Consider the following 7,725-nt stretch of genomic DNA (forward strand, 5'->3'; position numbering starts at 1 on the left):
ACTGTGGCGGGAGGCTGGGAAATGCCGGCCCGGCCCGCTGTCACTCCCACCGCCCGCGGGCACCTAGCTCCCGGCCTCGCGCAGCCTCCCTGCGGCCGGGAGGCCCACACGGTCTTTGTGAGGTGCTTTTGCCTAACTGATTTCTGCTTAGGAATTGAGCGGTCGGCGCGTTCCCGGGGTCGGTTGAAGCCATCCGGGGCGCCGACTGAAAGGTGAACCCGGCCGGAGGTCCCCTCCCTCTGGGGAGCTTACGCTGTGATATGGGAGATAAGACACCCTTAACCGCGGTACCAGGAAGGAGGCGGGGATAGATAAGTTCTGTGTAGGAACTACAAAGTGCTGGGAAGGTGTTCGGGGAAGACCGGACGGATCGATCGCTTCCGCCTTCCCAGTAATCTGGGAGGCTTCCTGGGCAAGGCGGTACTAACCCGGGTCTCAAAGGCCGGATTGGATTTGAGAGAAGAAAGGGTTTGCAGGCGTGAAGGACGTGGAGGGGCAACTCAGCTAGAGGACAAAGGTACCAGAGCTTGGGGGAAGGCTGACCATTCAGGCGAGGGCCTGGGTAGGGTGGGATGGATCAGAGAGGCGTTTGGGAGCCAGATCTTTGAATGCAGTAAAGGAGCTGTTTGAGCGACGTTCCAAGAGAAACTTAGAGCTCATTTCTCTGACTCATGAGCCCGGAAATGTATGCTAGGGCATATTAAAGGCGCTCTTGTGAAAGACAGGAGAGAGAAGGCCCCAGTCAGGAGTTGACTTTGTCCCCTGGATAGAATGTAATTTGAGATGGATTTTGACAGCTTTCTGGATATTTAAGTCAATCTGTGTCCAAGCCAAGCGAAACACCTTCTGCAGAAAGCGCCATTAGATGGCGTGGCTTGTCGGAAGTTATGGGAAAATGTGCAAAAAATAAGCTGCTCTGCACGCACAAGACGTTCCTGTTGGTTAAGTTCTCTGAAATGCAGCAGAACTTAGCGAGCTGTGTGTTAATTGTTTACACTTTGGAATTACAGTCTACACTGATGATTCGTAAAAAAACGAAACAACTAATATTCAAAGTAGAAAGTTGGACATACACCTTTTTCTAGAAAGGCAAAATTTTTTATTAGTTTTCAGTTATGAAAATATTGGAGAGCCAGAAGTGAACGTTTTTACTTATATTTGATAGGTTTTTGAAATAACTAGCAAGTAATTAGCTAACTGTTAGAAGTATGTAATACATTGGTGGAATTAGCCTTGAACTTATATCGACTTTGTAAGCACTTTCATTCATGTTCAAGTGAATGCCTGTTTTCTTGAATGTTAAATTTTTCCTTATCAGAGTCAGGCATGATCTTGGAAATGTGGAAGTACTGGGTCCTTCTCCATGTCTCCCTCGGTCTTTCCCCCTTCCCTTCCTTAACCGCCCCCCGCCCCCATCTTACCTGCATCACTTCCCTCACCTCCTGCTTCATCTTTTGAAATCTGGTCTCATTATGTAGCCCATGCTGGCCTCCAGCTTGCCATCTCCTGGCCTGGCCTTCCAAGTGCTAGAATTAAAGACAAGTGCTTCCACCACCACACCCAGCTCAGTACTCAATTTTTTTTTTTAAGTTATCTTCTTAATCTTGCCACTTAGATTTGATTGCTGTTAACATTTTTGCATATTTCCTTTCTTTTCTTTTTCTGTGTATATATTTTTTTACATAAGAAGATACTATGTACATTTGTTCATTTGTTCATTTTATTGGCATTTTGAGACAGTGTCTTAACTGCAGCATACGCTGCCTGGATAGCCTCAGAAATCAGGCAATTCTCCTGCCTAAGTGCTGGGATTACAGGCTTGGACCAGCAATAACCATCTAAAAGTTTTAAATGTTTCAGTTTTTTGTAACAGTTTGCATTGTTATTTAAAGGCTTTTTGTTTGAAGTATATTTATTAGCTTCTCTGTGAGATTTGGATCCTGTTGCTCATTAAATAAATTTGTTCGGCAGAATGCATGTGGTCATGGAATATGGAGAGGAGCACACAGATCTTTGCTGTATGAGCAGATGTGCTTTTAGAAGGGAATCATGGAGAGGTGGCTCAGTGGTTAAGAGTGAAAACTGCTCTTGGGAGGACACAATTCAACTCCTAGCACCCATGTGGATTGCAACTGCTTATAATTCCAGCTCCAAGGAGAGCCCCCGCCTCTGGCCTCCACTGGCACCTGCACTCATGTGCACACACCCCCTCCCCCCCAGTTTAAAATAAATGTTTAAAAATGGCATTATGGAAAAATTATTTTTATGACTGATATACTGTCTTTGATACACTATAATGCAGTCACCGTTCTTAGCCTCCACTCTACTACTGAAAAATAAGTCTCTCTACTAGGGCTGTTCACATAAGCTTACTTTTTTGATCATGACATCACAAAGATTCAGCCTGGCATTTCTTATAAAATAGGGAATTTTTAAAAATTTTGTCTTGTTTTTTGAGACAGTCTTACTTTGTAGCCCCAACTGACTTGACACTCAGAGACCTGCCTGCCTCTGCCTCTTGAGTGATGGTGGGAATTTTTAAATTTAATTTAATTTTTATTTTATTTGTATGAGTGTTATGCCTGCATGTATACATGTATGTAAATGCACCTGTGTCATGTAGTTCCCAAGGAGAAGGTGTTGGATCCCCCGGAACTGGAATTATAGATGATTGTTAGCCACTGTGTGAGTGCTGGGATTCGAACCCAGGTCTTCTCCAAGAAAAGCCAGTGCTCTTAATTTCTGAGCCATCTCTCCAGCCTTGTTAGTGGGAATCATTTCTTAAAGAAAGAAATGATTTGCTGTAATTACAAAGGGGGCTTTTTGGTTTTTTGATTCCAAAGTAGCTCAGTTTAGTTTATTGGCATTTTAGATTGCAGGTCCTTGTATTAAATCAGTTTTTCCCTCTGTGTTTTACATTCTAAAATGTGTTTGTGTAGTCTCTGTTTTTCTTTTTTTTTGTTTTTTGTTTGTTTGTTTGTTTGTTTGTTTTTGAGACAGGGTCTCCCTGTAGTCCCAGCTGTCCCAGCTGGGATTAAAGGTGTACACCACCACGCCCGGCCCTGTTTTTCTAATGATATATAGTGAGCTAGACTGCTTTTTACTTTTTTTTTTTTTTAATTTTATGTGTATGAGTGTATTGCCTGCATGAATGTAAGTGCACCCATGTCATGCAGTGTCAGCGGAGGTCAGAAGAGGGCATCAGATCCCTTGGAACTAGAGTTATAGACAGTTATTAGTCACAATGTGGGTACTGGGAATTGAACGTGAGTTCTTTGCAAGAGCAGCCAGTACCTTTAACCACTGAGCTATCTCTCTAGCCCCATTGTTCTTGTTTTTTTAAAACAATCTCAGTATCTCACACTGACCTCAACTCATTTCTTTAGCCTAGGCTAGCCTAGAACTTGGGGCAGTCATGGTGCTCGGGTTATGGAGTATGCCACCATACTATACAGACCAAGTTTTCATAAGATAAATGTGAAATAGTTTTAAAAGTTAAGTTACCACCAGGCATGGTGGCACACGCCTTTAATCCCAGCACTTGGGAGGCAGAGGCAGGCGGATCTCTGTGAGTTCAAAGCCAGCCTGGTCTACATAGTAAGTTCCAGTATGGCTGGGGCTACAGGGAGACCCTGTCTCAAAAAGACCAATAAAAAAAAAAAGTTCAGTTACTTAGGAGATTTGGTTTTATGTGAATATTTGCATATTACAAATATATTTACTACATAGCATCTTTGTTATTTTGTAATATATATTAAAATCTTTCTTCTGCTCAACTTATGTGAGATTATAGATTTTTGTAGCTACTGCTATAATTTACCAAGAGCATTATTTTCCTAGGAATTTGACCACTGACCATTCACACTTGTCCTGTCAAGCCATATAAATATAGGTACAGACACACAAATCAACACAGATCCCCTCCAACATTTAAAAAAAAAAAATCCATTGGTAGGTTAGAGTTTCATTTCAGGTGGTGTACTTTTGGTTACCTTTGTTAATATTTTTATCTCACTACTTACGTTTTTTAAAAAGCTTTTATTTTTAATTATGTGTATGTGTGTGCATGTACATATGAGTGATGTGAGTACAAGTACCCACAGAGGCCAGAGGCATAGGGTCCCCCAGGAGCTAGAGTTACAGGCAGTTGTGAGCTACCCAGCATAGTTGCCGGGACTTGAACTTGGGTCCTCTGGCAAAGCAACAAGTGCTCTTAACCACTGAGCCATCTCTCCAGCCCATTATTGCACCTCTTTTAAAACTGCATTTGCCTCTTTTCATCATGGCTCATTTTAATAAAGGGTTTCATTTTATGGATGCCCTTGTGTGTTATACAAATGGGAATGCAATTGGTGATGTGAAAAATGGCAAAACTTTAGTTGGTAAAACTTTGGTTTTTGAGAGCAATTTTTTTTCACGTGTTAAAATTGTGGGAAAGATGAAATCTCCGTGAACCCTTGATTACTTTTGACTTCTTTTGATGTTTAATTCTGGAGGTGTAAAGATCTTGCTGTGTAAGAGTGCAGGTCAAACCAAGGATGTGTTGTCATTCTTTGTTTTTGTTTTTGTTTTTGTTTTGTCTTTTTGAGACTGGGTCTCCCTGTAGCTCCAGCTGTCCTGGAACTCATTATGTAGACCAGGCTGGCCTCGAACTCACAAAGATCCACCTGTCTGTGCCTCCGAAGAGCTGGGATTAAAAGTGTGCACCACCACGCCCGGCCCCTTTCTTTCTTTTTAACTGAACAAAAGACTGATTCTAGAACTTTCATAAAAGAAGGAGCCAGACTGAGATTTCTTAATTTCGTATGGTTTTATTTTTGTGGGTTTTTTGTTTTGTTTTGTTTTTTTCTTTGAGCTGGACCTGGCTATGTATCCCTTGCTGGCCTCAAACTCATGGTCCTCAGGCTTCAACCTCCTTTCAGTGCTTGCTTGGGATTATAGGCATGTCGCCCTCTGCCTGGTAATGTATTCTTAACTGCTGAACTATATCTTAGTCAGTTTTATTAGTACAGAATATGTGGTAGAGGAACAAATTGAGGCAGTTCTGTTTCTCAGATCTGCCAAGGATTGTGAGGAGTTATTGAGGTGCTTGGTTCAGAGGTGGCCTGAAGTTTGCAGCTCATTACCATCAGCGTTGTATGTGTGCATGGCAGTGTGTGCAGGTGTTTATCTTTTAGAGCTTCTTAGTCTTGCTGTCATTTCAACTTTTCCCTTGAAAGGAAGGGGCAGGAGAAGATAGACTTGTGGTCTGTAGCAGCTGTGAAGTTAAACTGGCAGTGGAAGGGAGAATGGCTTGCAGAGAATTGCAAGAGGTCAGTCAGGTGTGAAGTGGTCCCAGAGGAGGAAGGTAAAGCCTGCCTAGGCTGATTGTGTTGGCTGTGTTGAGCACATGCCTACTCCTTGATTATTTCTAATTTGAGATCTGGATACTCTTAATACTTAGAGCACAGTTGTTTTAACTTCTAGGTTTATATTTGCTTGTTTATGTTATGCTTTTTTGGGGGGTGGGCTGGGGTGGGGAGACAGGACCTCACTGTAGCCCATCTGGCTTCCAATTCACCATGTAGCCCTAGTCAAGCTTCCAGTGCATGATCTTCCTCCCTCAGCTTCCCAAGTGCTGGCATTCAGGTGTGTACTGCCATACCCAGGTTTATATATACATTTTCAGTGTATGATACAAAGAAAGAAAACCTAGATAACCAATATTTGGTGGCAGCCTGGTTTTATAGGGCAGTTATTCTTTGGTGTATTATCCAATGGATAAATTGTTGCAGACCAAGGATGTACAGTAATGTTAAAACATCAGAATTCTTTGATTAATTTTGATAAAATGTTTGAGAAACAAAATACATTATTTTGTGGCTTGATCTTAATTAAGTTGCTACTTTGTAACCATGCCTAATAGACTGCTCCCTAACAAGCTGCTGTAAATGTGTTAGTCACTGTTCTTCCTCCACAGATTATACACCAGCTATATTAAGGCACAAGGAAGAAATAACATGAACAAGCTTTTGTTTAATGTGTCTATAAGGCACACTCTTGGATTCATGGGATTTGGAGGAGCAGGATTAATCTACTGGTTAAGAGCGAAGGCGCAACCAGACACCTTGAATTTGGACCCTCCCAGCTCCTTCATTGGCTTCTATAGCCCTGGCCAAGCTCCTTAATTTTGTGTAGCTTAGATTTCTTGAGTAGGATAGTAGACCGCCTCTGAAAGGGTTGTAGTGTTGGATGAGTTACTACGTCTAATGTGTAAAGTAGGGCCTGGCAAATGCCAAGGGTCCAGACATCATAAGTTTTGTGATGCTAATAATAGACTATTCTAGGTGGAAGAAACTTTAGAACTTCAGAAACAACCTAGTCAGAATGGTTCTTTGTACAGATGGAAACACTGAGGCCCACCGTAACTAGAGAGGTACTTGGTTAACTTCGCAGGTAGAGTTTTCTGCAAAGTGAAATCGCTTCCTAGGATGTACCGTTCACTGACTGCAGACATCTCAAGCTCTTCTCTTCACCAGGCATTTAGGTCACTTGAGTGAAGAATTTGTACTTTATGCAGTATTATCTTCTCTGAACCCTTTCATTAGCATTGAAACATTGTATTCAATATATGATCTTTTTAATTTTAATATACAAATGTTCTCAATTATGTTTGTTGGGATGATTGGATGAAGTTAAAAAGTGAAATAGACAAAAAAATCAAGGTAGGTGAAGAAAAATCACTTGATAAACTAAATGCTTACGTGGGTGTCCTTACATGTTGGACTAACCTTTGAGATAGACTGCATTGTATTCATCATCGATATAGACAGGAACCAAAAGTGGGGGCTTATCTAGGGTCCTGCAAATACTGTAGCTGAGCTAGGATTGAAACCCTGGTCTGCCTTCCTTTAAAATGCTGTTCTCTGAAATACAGCATTACTTCACCATCGGAAGAGTGTTGTTTCCCTCAGTAGGGTCTTGGTTTCTTGTTGAGCATTTTCTATTTCGTGGTTTAGAATGGAGTTTTATAAATAAAGTCTGTCGAGGATTTTAATAGGTTTCCAAAGAGTAACAACATGTTATAATCCAAAATGAGATGGTTTGTTCTAAATGCTTTAGTTTGTATAGAGTCATAATTGATTAGTGGTTTATAGTTGTTAGGCCAGTAGGTCATATATATTTTCATGTTAGTCTTGTCGAGAGGGTGGGAGGCATGTGGGGAACTGGCCCAGTTGGGTGCTGACGGGATGACTAATCATGTTGTCACTCTGGACTGTAGTCATCCTATTACTCTACCAGGGGCCTAGGTTGAAAAGCCCTCAAGTGTTTCTTGCTCTTACTCTCCGTGATCATGTGTGCATGGGGGCTGTGACTTAACTTTTTCTTCTCTACTAGGCACATCTGGTTTTGCTTGTAGTCTTGAAGTATTTCTTTATGAGAACTTTATAGCATGTGACTTCACTCTAACATTTTTTCTCCCAGTTGGTCAGGTGCCTGGAGTCATTTCACACTACAGAAGTTCTCTGCATAGGGTAAAGGTGAGCAGCACCAAAATGTGTGTTTTCTAATTTTCTACCTTTGTACTTATGAATTGTTAAGATCTAATGTTATAAAAGCCAGGCCTGGTGGCGCACACCTTTAGTCCCAGCACTCTGGAGTCAGAGCTCAAGGCCAGCCTGGTCTACGTAGTGAGTTCCAGGCCAGCTGGGGCTACAGGGAGACCCTGTCTCAAAAAGACCAAAA

At 41.8% G+C, this 7,725-nt stretch overlaps 1 protein-coding gene across 1 annotated transcript in view; it reads left to right on the plus strand.

Moving 5' to 3' along the window:
* The first annotated feature begins 396 nt into the window (after positions 1 to 396).
* Cab39 (calcium binding protein 39) overlaps positions 397 to 7,725 on the plus strand; it is an 84,050-nt gene continuing 76,721 nt past the window's right edge. The window contains exon 1 of the mRNA XM_008838063.3: positions 397 to 517. The gene's annotated coding sequence lies outside the window, so the exon portion shown is untranslated. The remainder of the gene's footprint in view (positions 518 to 7,725) is intronic.

Source organism: Nannospalax galili, unplaced genomic scaffold (genome assembly GCF_000622305.1).
Source record: "Nannospalax galili isolate Female #2095 unplaced genomic scaffold, S.galili_v1.0 scaffold1138, whole genome shotgun sequence".
Classification (NCBI taxonomy): Eukaryota; Metazoa; Chordata; class Mammalia; order Rodentia; family Spalacidae; genus Nannospalax; species Nannospalax galili.